A 15,219-nucleotide genomic window follows, 5' to 3' on the forward strand; every position below is an offset into this window, starting at 1 on the left:
AGGGTACTGCAGAATCATTACCAGAACTAAGATTTGATCAGTGTTTCAGAATTTACATTGTGTCCATATACAGACATTTCACATGTACTTTATTACGTTGTCACCATAGCAACTCCGTGAAACACTAGTTTTATCTCTGTTTTATAAGTGAGAAAACTGACATTCAAATACATTAAGTGATTTTCTAAAAATCTCATGTTCAGGAAGTGGAACAGAAAATGGTACCTACTAAAATTTTCTATTACTGATTAGTTTTTGTTCCTGAACTTTATTTCCTATTAAAATGTTCAGAATTGAAATGCCTTCATTTAAAAATAGAAGATACATATTGGAACTATGTGTACTATCTTTTCAATTTTTCTAAAAATGTAAAGCTAAAATAAAAGTTTATTTACATGTAAAATAAGATATATAATCTTACAAAATTATATACACTGTGTTAAAATGTTTTTTATTTAAATAGTTCCCTCCTAACTCCATTTCTGTCTTTACTGCTTTTAAAATCTTGTGATTAGCCAGGAGTAGTGGCATGTGCCTGTAGTCCTAGCTACTCTCAAGGTTGAGGCGGGAGGATCACTTGAGCCCCGGAGTTCAAGGTCAGCCTGGGCAACAAGCAAGAACCCCATCTCTTAAAAAAAAAGAAAAAAATCTTGTGATGTTTGGCAAACACAGACCCGCAGGTAAACGCTAGACTGCTGTGATCTTCCAGCTGACAGACCATAGCCTGCAGAATCGAGAGTCTCTGGATATAATGAAGCATCTCTTCCAATGCGGCCAAAGACATTTCCCCATTGGGTCTCTAACTCTTTCAGCCCCAGAGAAGTGCTGACTTCCATAAATAAAATTTCACCCCTTTTGGAAGATGAGTGTTCCTAGGGGTGATTGTCTTAGAACACTGGATGTACTTCAGGTCCCAACTCAACAAGCCTGTGCCCCTCACTGGCCAAGAGCCCACAGCATTGCCTCTGAATTTTCTGTAGAGTTTCATCACAGTGACTAGCTGGTCACTCTTCTGGTAGAAGTGGGGACCCCAGGAGAGGACCCCAAGTATCACTTGGCTTTCCTGATGACACTTAATGTCCCCTTCCTTTTAGTGGTAACAAAATCTAACTATTTAGCAACCCCTTGTTGTTAAAGAGGATCCCATCTTTGCCTCCTCTTTTTCATCTTCTTTCTTCTGAGGATGGGTCTGCCAGATATGTTCTCTGGGCTTTTAGGAAATTGAATTTGGAGGAAAAGGAAGAAGATTGAGGACAAGAAGCACTCAGGTTAGTGGTGGTAGAGAAATTTCTCAGAGGATACCCCTGCTTTTATCTGAGCACACAGCTTCCCAGAATCTCCAGCTTCCATTGCAGCTAGGTGTGACCGTATTAGCCAGATGACTAGGTTTTGGCCAATGGAATGCGAGTCAAAATAATGTGTATAACTTCTGGGTTGTGCCTTTAAGATGAAGGGATATGATTCTCTTCTTTTTCTTTTTCTGCTAGCAGGAATATGGGGATGGGAGTGGGTCATCTTGTTCATGAAGATAAAGGCAACACCCAACACATCACAGAACAAGAGAGAAGACTAAGACCTAAACCCTTGACTACCTAGCCAAAGAAAGCCACCATGTTTTCCCGTGAGAGAGGAATAATCTTCTCACATGTGAAAGCCATTGGATATGATTTCTTACATGCTTGAGTGGATTTCCACCCAATACCATATCTGTCTCAGGCTCTGGGCCCTCTTGGCACCCCCTATCCCATTGTAATTAACTCGGCCAGGTTTAGGATAGTGCAAGGTACAATTTGTTCTATACTTTCCCTCTCGCTCCCCACCCTGTGGTTCTTAGACATATTCTCTGTGAAAAGCATTACACAATGTTTTTTTCCCTCCTTCTGTTCTCTGCTCTAAGCTTGCAGTCAATCAGTCACTCTCTCCCCCTCTCTAAGGCTCTGTTATTAAGCTCACCACCTTTGTACTGCTGGCATCTATTAATGCTGCCATTCTGTGGTTCTGCTGCTCATTCCCAACTGACTTGTTGCACAGTCAAATGGGGCGATTTATCTCCTTTGGAAAACTCCATGTCCTCTTACATAGAAAAAGGACAGGCTCTCTCACATAAAACCACTGGGAAGATTGCTTTCTCAAGGAAAACAAACACATTCTCAGTGTCATATCTCATGACACAGCCGCTCTTGGAAGAACACACTGGATCTCAACAGGCCAGATCCAAAGACCGAAACCAGCCCCACCCCATCCCCATGGGAAATCTTGTTATGGGAGATGAAGGGTCACTTTCTCAAGTCAGAGAAAATGGTACCTCCCTAAAGAACAATCGACAGTCCAGCCAAGCTGTTGGCATGAGAAAGAGGCTGTGAGAATTACAGCACCATCTTCCCAGGACAGCGGGGCATGACAATGGGAATGTCAGGAATAAGCTATATTTGGAGAAATTGCCTTGTGTTTGGTATTAGGAAGTTTTGTCAGCAGATACCAGGACTCTGGGCATCAAGCAGAAGTTTAAAGACTGGACTTCAGGCCCTAGAGTAGCGATGCTTAACTGGAGGTTATTTTGTCTCTCCAATGCCTCAATGGCAAAATACTTCAATGGCACAGTAGGGTAACGACATGGAAATAGGGTTGGGCATGGTGATGCATGCCAGTAATCCCAGCACTTTGGGAGGCCAAGGGGGGAGGATCGCTTGAGCACGGAAGGTTGAGGCTGCAGTAAGCCATGTTCGCACCACTGTACTCTAGCCTGGGTGACAGAGTGAGACCATTCTCAAAAACAACAAAAAAGAGACATCAGAATGCTTATGACTAGAGGCAATTGGTCGGGGCCTCCTGCAGCCCCACGTCCACTTCTCACCCATCTGCCTTGGCCTCTTCAGGGCTGAGTGTTTAAAATCTCTGAAGCCCACTCAGAACACACCAGATAGAAAGCTCTGCTATTGCCTTTTTGGCTGGAACTGCCATCTTCCGGTAATTCGCCAAAATGACCAACATGGAGGAAAAGAGGAGAGGCACCCGATACATGTTCTCTAGGCCTTTTAGAAAACATGGGGCTTTTCCTTTGGCCACATATATGTGAACCTATAAGGAAGGTGATATTGTAGACATCAAGGGGATGGGTACTGTTCAAAAAGGAATGCCCCGCTAACGTTAACCATGGCAAAACTGGAAGACTCTACAATGTTTCCCAGCACGCTGCTGGTATTGTTATAAACAAACAAGCTAAGGGCAAGATTCTTGCCAAGAGAATTAATGTGTGTATTGAGCACGTTAAGCATTCTGAGAGCCCTGATAGCTTTTCCTGAAACGCATGAAGGAAAATGATCAGAAAAAGAAAGAAACCAAAGAGAAAGGTACCTGGGTTCAGCTGAAGCGCCAGCCTGCTCCACCCAGAGAAGCACACTTTGTGAGAACCAGTGGGAAGGAGCCTGAGCTGCTGGAACCTATTCCCTATGAATTCATGGCATAATAGATGTTTAAAAAATCAAAGACCTCTGGACTGTAAAAATGTTTCTCTTCATGGAGTAGAAGTGTGGTGTCATCTCCCACAAAGAAATATTTAAAGCAAATTTTAATTGTGTCCTAATTCATTGTGTAATATCTTTACTATTCTAATTTAAAGTTTTTCTTGCTGAAAGATGTGAGGTAGCTTATGGTGCAACAAATTAATTGGTTAGAAAATGGCCAGATATTATTTATGAAATATCTGTGCTGGTTTGAACATAGTCTCTCTAAATCATCATGGGGCTGGAGGTGGTGGCTCACACCTGAAATCCCAGCTCTTTGGGAGGCCCAGGAGGGCGGATCACTTGAGGCCAGGAGTTTGAGACCAGCCTGGCCAACATGGCAAAGCCCCGTCTTTACTAAAAATACAAAAATTAGCTGGGCATGGTGGCACATGTGTGTAATCTCAGCTACTCTGAGGCTGAGGCATGAGATCTGAGGCTGAGGCGTGAGAATTGCTTGAACCCAAGAGGCGGAAGTTGCAGTGAGCTGAGATCACACCACTGTACTCCAGCCTAGGTGACAGAGCAAGACTCTGTCTCAAAAAAACAAAAAAAAAAAAAAGAAGAAGAAATAAAATAATTTACAAAAAAAGCTCTGCTTTTATTACTAAGTATATTTAATTGGTAGCTATAATTCTTCCAATAAAGAAAGCACCAGGCCTAGTTAGTTCAAAAGACAAGCATAACCAAACATTCAAGAGATCAGTGCAATCATATGTGAAATCTTGCAGAGAATAGAAAAAGAGAGACGAGCATCCAACTCATTATATAAGGCTAGTGTAATTTGGATACTAAAACCAGAAAAGGACCTGGAAAAAAAATTTTCAAGCCAGTGTAATTTATTTTAAAAATCCTTTTAAAAATTTAGCAAATCAAATCAGCAATGCATAAAGAAGTTAATCAGGCCAGGCGCGGTGGCTCTAGCCTGTAATCCCAGCACTTTGGGAGGCCGAGACGGGCGGATCACGAGGTCAGGAGATCGAGACCATCCTGGCTAACCCGGTGAAACCCTTCTACTAAAAAAAAAAAATACAAAAAACTAGCTGGGCGAGGTGGCGGGTGCCTGTAGTCCCAGCTACTCGGGAGGCTGAGGCAGGAGAATGGCATAAACGCGGGAGGCGGAGCTTGCAGTGAGCTGAGATCTGGCCACTGCACTCCAGCCTGGGCGACAGAGTGAGACTCCGTCTCAAAAAAAAAAAAAAAAGAAGAAGTTAATCTGGTGTGACTAACATAGTTTATTCCTACAATAAAAGTTTAATTTCACATTAGAGTAATTTACCACATTATCAGATTAATGAAAAATATGATTAGCTCAATAGATACAAAAAATAGCAATTGATTAAATCTAGTCATCTATGATTTAAAAAATTCTTAGTAAATGAAGGCTGAAAGGAAACTATCTAACATGATAAAGGGAATTTGCAAAAATCTAACAGCACATATCACACTCAATGGCGAGACCTTGAAAAGCATTTTCTTTAAAACTAAGAACAGGGTAAGGATGACTGTTCTCACCACTTCTGTAACATTGTACTAGATGATCTAGCTTGCTCTTAAAACAGGAAAGAGGAATAAAAGGTATGAGGACCTGAAAGAAACAAACTGTTCCTATTTGTGAATATCTTGCTAGGAAACTCAAAAGACTCCATCAAAAAGCCATTAGACTTAACAGGAGCTTAGCAAGTCTGCATAAGTAAAGTCAATATACAAAATACAGTTGCACATCTATACTTCAACAAATATTTAGAGCACATAATTAAAAGATGCCAGTTACAAGGGCAATAAAAAAATAAGACACCTTTGGAGTAGATCTAACAAAAATGTGAAGGCTTTTATAGAAAAAAAGAATAAAAACTTCAGTAAAAGACAATAAACAAGATATAAACAGTATTTCCCTAAACTAAGCTGTAGATTTAATGACTTTCTATTCATGGAACTTGACAAACTGACCCTAAAATCTATATATTTTATATGGCAAAGCAAAGGGCCAAGAATAGCCAAAATAATCCTGAAGAAGAAACAAGCGTTAGTAATTACACTACTACCGGGTATTAAGAATTGTTATAAAGTCATCATAATTAAGACTGTGATATAAGTTCAGAGATAGATTCATGGACCAAAACAGAATCTAGAATAAGACTTGTGAATAGATGAATAAACAGAAACCTCACCTATGAAAAACCTGGCATTGCAGATGAGGGGGAGGGAGGACTATTTAATAAAAATTAATTGATTAGCCATATAAGGGAAAAGTTAAACTGACTCCAACCTTACGCCATACACACAAGTCAATTTTAGATGGATAGATGACCTAAAGGGAAAATTTTTAACTTTAGAAGAAAATGTAGAATATTATCTTTTTACCCTTGAGGGAAAGAAGGATTTCTTAATGCAAAACTGGAAACATAAATTCAACTACATTAAAATAAACAGGTCATGCAGTGTGCCTCACAACTGTAATCCCAGCACTTTAGGAGGCCAAGGCAGGAGGATCACTGGAGCCCAGGAGTTTGAGACCAGCCTGGGCAACATAGTGAGACCCCATCTCTAAAAAAAAATACAAAAATTAGCTGGGTATGGTGGCACACACCTGTTGTCAAAGCTACTTGGGAGGCTGAGGCAGGAGAATCACCTGAGCCCAGGAGGTCAAGGCTGCAGTGAGCCGTGATCATGCCACTGTACTCCAGCCCGGGTGACAGAGTGAGACCCTCTCTTAAAAAATAAACTATGGCTTCTCCAAAGACATCAAGATACCAAGAGAGTGAAAACATAAGTTAAAATCTAGAGGAAGATACCACACATATAATGGCCTTGGGGTTAGAATTGAGACTATATGAGCTTCTTTGAATCAATAAGAAAAATAACAAATTTAATAGAAAAATAGAAAGACAACCTGAATAGCATTTCACAGAACAATTCTATGTGGTACACATGAAAATATGCTCAACCTCATTAACCATTTTATACCCTACAGCTTGGCAAAAATTAAAAAGACTGACAATAGCAAATGTTGGTGAGAACTTATAATAATGGCAACTCTCATACTCTGCTGGATAGTAATCTGGAACTATCTAGCAAGGTTGAACATGTGTATTACCCCTACCACTCAGCAATTTCTCTCCTAGTTTGGTAAGCAGACTTCTAAGTTGGTCCCCAGGCATCTGCACCTTCTAGTTTTCATGCCCACATGTAACTCCCTCCCTTAAATATGAGCTGCACCTAATGACTTGTGTCTAATGAGTAGAATACAGCAAAAGTGATGAGATGGCACTTCTGAGATTAGGTTTCAGAAGACTGCCTCTCCTAACTCTCTCTCTCTTTCTCTCTCTCTCTCTCTGTTCTTCTTGATAACTTTAGAGAAGAACATTGTTGAAGCTAACTGCCCTCTGGAGAGACTGTCATGGCAAGGAATTGAGCATCCTCACCAATGAGGAAAGGAAGCCTGCAGCTCAATAGCCAAGGAGGAACTGGCCTTGCCAGCATTCATGTGAGTGAGCTTGGAAGTGGATTCTTCAACAGAGGATGATAGCAGCACCTGCTGCTTATAGCAGCCTTGTGAGAGCCCCAGAGGACCCAGCCAAGCCATGTCTGGATTCTTCACCCACAAAAACTGTAAGATAATGAATATACATTGTTTTAATCTGCTGAATTTTGGGGTAATTGTTAATGCTGCAATAGATAATTGATAAAGTTCGGCTGTGTCTCCACCCAAAATCTCATCTCGAATTGTAATCTGAACTGTAATCCTCATATGTTGGGGGTCGGACCCAGTAGAAGGTGATTAGATTATTGGGGTGGCTCCCCATGCTGTTCTAATGATAGTGAGTGAGTTTTCAAGAGATCTGTTGGTTTTATAAGGGGCTTTCTCCCCTTCTCTCCACACTTCTCTCTCCTGCCACCATGTGAAGAAGGATGTGTTTGCTTTCCCTTCCACCATGATGATAAGTTTCCTGAGGCCTCACCAGCCATAAGGAGTTGTGAGTCAATTAAATCTTTTATGTTTATAAATTACCCAATCTTGGGCAGTTCTTCATAGCAGCATAAGAATGGACTAATACAATAATTAACACACCTGAGTATAAATCCTAGCACAGACCTTCCCAGCAGATAAGCCAAGGCATACTGGTATGCAAAATATGGATTACAGGTGAACCCAAGATATTGATCCTTTAACTATTGGGGATGCCGAGGGCAGGTGGGTCAGGGTGGGCCTGGGATTACTAGAGTTTAAGGGAAGGTTATCTCCAGTAGAGGAAGCATTCTAAAGCATACGATAATTTGGATTTACAATGGAAAGATAGTTTTTAAAGACTGAAAATAGGAGAGAGAATAGAAGAATAAGGTCTAAATAATTTTTAAATCTTGGCAAATTCTAAGTAACCCATTCTTCTTTGCTGAGAAGAAAAGAAATCTATGATATTTAGAAATCCCATTAAAATAAAGTTATAAAATCTCTCACATTTAGCCTTTGGGTAATTCATTTTGTTAAATGGATGTGCAGAAAGGAGGCAGTTTCCCTTAAATGGAACAACTTAGGGGTCTAATTGGAGGTCCGATCCCTTTTTACAGAAGATGTTTTTTATATGCTGAATACAGTCAACTCTCCCACATGTCCTGTCCCTGGTTTATTTGCTTACTCTGGGAAATGAAAGGATGGCGTGGTTTGTGAACTAGGAGTTGTTATTCTTTGCCTGCATATCATGTTGGCTTTTTTTTTTGTAAGAAAAATCCCAAGAATATATGAAAGATTTTTTTATGAATAGAACCCTTTATTTTTAGGAGAAAATGGATGGAACAGTTTGGGGCTTTGGGGCCGCCTGTTGCTCTTGTGTGAGCACCTCCCACTGCCTTGACTTTATTCTGCCGCAAACTCGGTGCCGGGATTTACATGACCACGGTGGGGAACAACTGGATTTAGCATAAGTAAGAATAACTGCTTTTCCCCTGGGGAGAGACAAAAAGGATAAGTGCATAAGGCGCAGAGACAATATTATCGGGCATTATATTCCTGTTCGGCTCTTCTATTCACTCTAAATTCTGGATTCTGTTGCAAATAATAAAAGCAAGAAACTAGCTGGCTTGGAGCCAAGGTCTGGAATTAGCAAAGACTATTTTATTTGGAGCTAAAAAAATGTGTTCATTAGTGATGTTCTATACATTACACATATGGCCATTGGATTAAAAAAAATTTTTTTTTGGTAAATTGATATTGCCAAGAAAGCACAGTTAATAACAATTTGAACTAGGCAGGGAAAGGTGGGTTTCTGCCACTGTGTCTACCCAGGACGAACGCAGAAGGTGTCTGTGCACACCTGTTCCTGCTCTGCCGCACATTCTCAGGCTGCCCCACATTCTCTGGGCTTGGGTTGGACAGCTATCAACCCCTTAATAGCCTTCATCCTTTTCTCTCCCTTACTTCCAACCATGAGGTAACTGACACGAACATCCTAAAATCTAATGTCAGTTTTTCCTTTTTACTCTCACCTCAAATATCCTGTTTTTCTTTTCTCATAAAACCCATTGAATGAGTTGCAAGACCCCATTTTGAACTCAGGCAGACCCTGGTTGGAATCCCAGCTTCCCTGCCTGCTGCCTATCTTCAGGATCCTAGGGGAAATTATTTAAGTTTCCTTCACTTCAGTTTCCTCATTGATAAAATGAAGAAGAATCATATACATCGCATTGGATGTTGTGAAGATTAATGAAACAAGAATAAAGAGTATTATATTGCATTGTACCTAGTAATAAACAAAATTTTATCTTGATCATTAATATAGGGTAAAGTCGTAGTCAGAGGGAAATTTATAATTTAAATACTGATATTAAAAATAAGAAAGCCACTAAAACCAAAATAAACCTTCCACTTGAAAAGTGTAGGAAAAGACAGTGTTTATATTATAAAAATGATGACTTCCATTTTTGGTTGTATGAAAGACTAGACGTTCAGAAAAAGTCTTCTGGTATGGAACTAAAATTCTGGATAAAATATATTTTAAACTTTTGAGAAGATACTTGTCTGAACTCTTAGGGGAAAAAAGGAAGATCCTTGCCATAGATAACAAGAAAGTAAAAATCCAGGCCGGGTGCGGTGGCTCACGCTTGTAATCCCAGCACTTTGGGAGGCTGAGGTGGGCAGATCAGAGGTCAAGAGATCAAGACCATCCTGGCCAACATGGTGAAACCCCATCTCCACTAAAAATACAAAAAATTAGCTGGGCGTGGTGCTGCATGCCTGTAGTCCCAGCTAGATGGGAGACTGAGGCAGGGAGAATTGCTTGAACCCGGGATGCAGAGGTAGCAGGTAGTAGTGAGATGAGATCGTGCCATTGCATTCCAGTCTTGGCGACAGAGCGAGACTCCATCTCAAAAAAAAAAAAAAAAGAAAGTGTTGCATCCAATTGGAAAAAGAAAATGTGGTCCATATACACCGTGGAATACTACACAGCCATAAACAATGTCTTTTGTGGGAACATGGATGGAGCTGGAGGCTATTATTCTTAACAAACTATCACAGAAACAGAAAACCAAAAACCACATGTTCTCACTTATAAGTTGAATGATGAGAACACACAGACACAAGGAAGGGAACAACAGACACTGGGGTCTACTTGGGGGTAGAGGATAGGAGGAGGAAAAGAGCAGAGAAAGTAACACTTCAGCTGGGCGCGGTGGCTCATGCCTGTAATCCCAGCGCTATGGGAGGCCAAGCGGATGGATCACAAGGTTGGGAGTTCGAGACCAGCCTGACCAACATGGTGAAACCCCATCTCTACTAAAAATACAAAAATTAGCCAGGTGTGGTGGTGCACACCTGTAATCCCAGCTACTCAGGAGACTGAGGAAGGAGAATCGCTTGAACCTAGGAGGTAGAGGTTGCAGTGAGCCAAGATCACGCCACTGCACTCCAGCCTGGCGACAGAGTGAGACTCCGTCTCCAAAAAAAAAAAAAAAAGAAAGAAAATAATACTTGACTACTAGGCTTGATACCTGGGAGATGAAGTGATGTGTACAACAAACCCCCATGACATGAGTCTAGCTATGTAACAAACCTGTACATGTACCCCTGAACCTAATATAAAAGTTAAAATTTTTTAAAAACATATATTTTAAAGTGCCACCTTCAACAGTTCCTCAACAGACTGTGGTGGCTGAGGGACAGGTCCAGGCAGATTCTACGTTTTCCATAAAATGGGAAATCGTCTCAAAAGCCAGTGAATGCCAGCATGTTCCAGGGAACAAAACTAAGAGCCCTTGAACCCTCCAAGAGAAAGTGGAGGTGACTATGTAGGCCACAGAAGGAGGAAGAGGCAATATGGGACCAGCCTCAGAGCTGCTGGGGTCAGAGCCATCAGCCAGGCATGCCGTAGAAAGATCACTTAGGACCATGTGGGTCCCTTGGGGAGGGTGAGCAACGCTTAGACCAGAGCTGCTCCTGAGGCCAGCATGCCGTGAACACTCCCATTGTGTTCCACTTGGGAATTCATATCTCTCCAGGGCGAAGGGAAGGAGAAGAAGGAAGGGAGAATTTCATAGTTGATGTATATTTACGCAGAAGAGACTGAGTCAAAACTAAAGGCTACAGTTTGAATTAGAAAAACATCTTTGCATATCTGAGTCGTAAGACTCTGAAATTCATACTAACTATAAAGGAATAAATGTGCAAAGAGGACTTGAAAAATCTAAATAGCTAGACTTTGGAAAAATCAAAATGGAGAGTCGAGTTGAGTCACAGTAGCTTTTTGCTGGCATTTAGCCATTAATGTGATTCAGCTTCTTGCTCTTCTTGCCTTTGCTCCCTTCTCTCTCCTCTTCCAGGCAGACAATTCCTTCTGTATTTGCAAATCAGTTTCCCTAGAGAAAAAAGTACATTGGCCCAGCTCATCAGTTCACACCAAGTCTCACCACAGTGAGTTAGCCCAAGGGCTTCCTTTGGGTGAGTCTTGCCTCCATTACATCTTCCCAGTCTCCCCATACTCTCCCACCACCTCCTCACAGGCACGTGTATGTGCGCAAAGACCAGCTCAGGTTGAGTGAGGCAAGCTTGAGGAGTGATATTCCTGGTGTCTACAGTTAAAATATGGAAGAAAAATATACAGGCCACTATGATCTCAATTTTCCTGTCCGAGAGTATGAGCCTAAAAGTGAGTGCCTCGTGCAAAGGCTGGCTGTGTACTAAGCCCTGCATTTGCTATTATAGGAGCCAAGGGAAAACCTCCCCGTGGCCCCTAAATGTTTGCAAAAATCAACCGACAAAAGGCAGAGTAATAGGAGAAAAGGCATATGAATGTATTCGACCATAATTTTACCCGACACAGGAGCCTTCAGAATGAAGACCCAAAGATACAGATGAAACTGTCTACTTTCATGCTTAGGCTCACCAAAATGTGGACGAAAAGGCTATGAGCTATAATAGACTGAGTGGGGAAACCCAGCAAGGCCTGCCTATTATTTATTTATTATTTATGTTTAATTTATTATTATTATTTTTTGAGACCAGGTCTCACTCTGTCACCCAGGCTGGACTGCAGTGGTGCGTTCTCCACTCACTGCAACGTCTGCCTCCTGAGGTCAAGTGAATCTCCTGCCTCAGCCTCCCAAGGAGCTGGGATTACAGGTGCGCACCACCACACCCAGCTAATTTTTGTATTTTTAGTAGAGATGGGTTTCATCAGGTCTCAAACTCCCAACCTCAGGTGATCCGCCCACTTCGGCCTCCCAAAGTGTTGAGATTACAGGTGTGAGCCATCTGGCCTCTATGTAGGTTCTTCTTGGCCTCTGTGCATCCTTCCTTCCTCTTGGGTATGGGGCTGGACCCTCTCTGGAATGGGGAGATCTTATGACCTACAATCAGACGAATTAGGTCAAATCACTTCATGGCCAGTTTTTACACAGAAAGGTGGCATAGGTGGAGGAGTGGAGTTAGAATAATATGCTTAGGTTTCTTGGCTGGCTTTAGGGGAAATGGATTCTGGTTTCTGAGATACACCTTGCAGAAGAGTTTCTTTTATGGCTAGCCTTGGGGGAGAATGAGAGGCCAGTGACAGGAAGCCAGAAGGTCAGAGAGAGCTGCTTCTGAGGTCTTCATTTTGGGTTATCATTTTCTGAGATCTTACACTGTCGTTATCAACATTAGATTAGAGCAAAACCTTGGGCTACCTTTATTTATTTTTTTGTAAGTCCATTTTCAACTCTCCTTTTTATTTTTTATTTATTTATTTTTTATTTATTTTTATTTTTTGAGAAGGAGTCTCGCTCTGTCGCCCAGGCTGGAGTGCAGTGGCCGGATCTCAGCTCACTGCAAGCTCTGCCTCCCGGGTTTATGCCATTCTCCTGCCTCAGCCTCCCGAGTAGCTGGGACTACAGGCGCCCGCCACCTCGCCCGGCTAGTTTTTTGTATTTTTTTTAGTAGAGACGGGGTTTCACCGTGTTAGCCAGGATGGTCTCGATCTCCTGACCTCGTGATCTGCCCGTCTCGGCCTCCCAAAGTGCTGGTATTACGGGCTTGAGCCACCGCGCCCGACCCTTTTTATTAGTTTTTAAACCTTCCTTGGAAATCCTCTAGTCATTTCCTGTAATTATTCTATACGTATAAATCTTACCTCTTACAAGGCCAGAGAATTTTTTTAGGAGTTTTCCCTATTTTTTCTTTTGGATCATCCACAGACTCCAGGGGAGTGTTATGCACAGAGAAAGTGCTCAAATGATAAAATACTTTGTTATACATTGGCTTCGTGAGTTATTTATCAAATTGTTCTGAAAATTTATTGAATGGAATTTATCAGTTGAATTAAAACTTCCTGTTGACAAGACAGTAATTATTTGAAAGACACAGCGATTTTACTAATGAGCACCTAAAGAGTGGCCAGACTGTGCATGCCATCTCCCGAACATGCCAGCCAGTTCCATGCCTGTCTGTCTTGCCATTTACTTCTATGCTTCAAACATTCTGACATGGAGACTAAGAAAGATATAATAGCAAAAAAATCAGACCTAGTTTATGATTCTAAAAAATAAACTTAGCTAGACATGCTGGCGCACCTGTATACAGTCCCAGCTACTTGGGAGACTGAGATGAGAAGATCGCTTGAGGCCAGGAGTTTGAGGTCAGCTTGGGTAACATAGACCCTGTCTGAAAAAAAATTAAAAATAAAAATAAACTTAAAACCAGTAATTTTTAAAGCCTTTCTTATGGAAAATTTCAAACATATACATAAGATAGAGGTAACAATGTAATGGAGTCTCAAACTTTAAGAGTTATCAACATTATGGCAAATCTTATGTTATACCCTAGTCACCCATCTTTCCATGCTGTATTACTTTAAAGAAAAATCTAGACCATTCCTCTTGTAACCTTTCAGAATGTATCTCTAAAAGATAAGGACTCTTTCATTAAACATAACCATAATATCACTAAAAAAAACCATATTTCCTTAGGACCATAAAATACCTAGGATTCAAATTTCCCCAATTGCCTCCCTAATGCTTTTTAGAGTTTTACAATTAAGATCCAAATTAGGTCACACTTTGCATTTGGTGATATTTTTCTTCAATCTCTTTTAATTGAAAGATTCTTTCCTCTCTCCCTTTTCCCCTTTTATTTGTTGAAAGAACTGGGTCATTTGTCCTATAGAGTTTCCCACATCCTAGATTTGCTGATAGAATCCTTATACTGTGTAAATTGCGTTCTTTAGTCCCCTGTACTTACTATAAACATTTTCAGCCCTGTGCAACAGAGCTTTTCGTGATGATGGAAATATTCTATATCTACGCATGTGGCTATTGTGTAGTGTAACCGAGGAATTGTATTATTTTTATTTTGTTTTAATTAATTTAAACTTGACCACAAGCAGCTAGTGCCCACCATAATGGACAGCACATAGAGGTTAATTGAAATGGAAGTAGACACATGTGGCTAGCGGCCGCTGTATCGGATTCCGGTTTATCATCAAGAATATGTCATACATGGTGAACTTCCACTAGGGGGCGCACAATGCCTGGTTGTCTGTAAAGTTAAATACCTGTACGTGAGAGCAGTTGTAAAACGGTAAGACTCGATTTCTATCATTCCTTCTTTATTTATTAGCTGAAATCTATCAAGAAAATAACTACTCATCAATAGTTTGATTGCTCTGAGGTATAATTTATACAGGAAAGACAGAATAAATGCTTCTTTTTTTTTTCCTTTTTCAGAAAAATGAATTGATTTCCTTGTATTCTCCAAGGATAATAATTTTTGTTTGTTTAACATTATTATGAACTCATTGGTTTCAATGCATTTCAATCCATTGCAGTTATTTTTCATCTTGATTCTTGAATTGTCCCTTGGAGCCTCTTCCAATTGAATTCTCTGAATCCTTTTGCTGTGACCCCGGTAGTTTTAAATAGCTTCCTTGCCTCTAATATGGCAAGAGGTTCTGGGATTGTCATAATCATTATCTGCCCAAATTAATTAGCCATTTTCCTAAGAAGTCCTGTTTCCTTTTAGTAGGAGATTGTATTTAGAGACCACTGTCTGAGTGCTAGGCTAGATGATTGACACTGGATTCATTGTTTTTTCTGGGCCTTTCCAATAGAATTAAGAAATGTTTTCATGAGAAAATGTATCATGTGTTTATATTTCTAATTCAAATTTAAAATTAAATGGTTTTTACTTAACTTTTCTGATATTTGTAATTCTTATATTGAAAATCTTGGTTCATAGTTATTTTATTTATTT

Source organism: Colobus angolensis, unplaced genomic scaffold (assembly GCF_000951035.1).
Source record: "Colobus angolensis palliatus isolate OR3802 unplaced genomic scaffold, Cang.pa_1.0 Scaffold247, whole genome shotgun sequence".
Classification (NCBI taxonomy): domain Eukaryota; kingdom Metazoa; phylum Chordata; class Mammalia; order Primates; family Cercopithecidae; genus Colobus; species Colobus angolensis.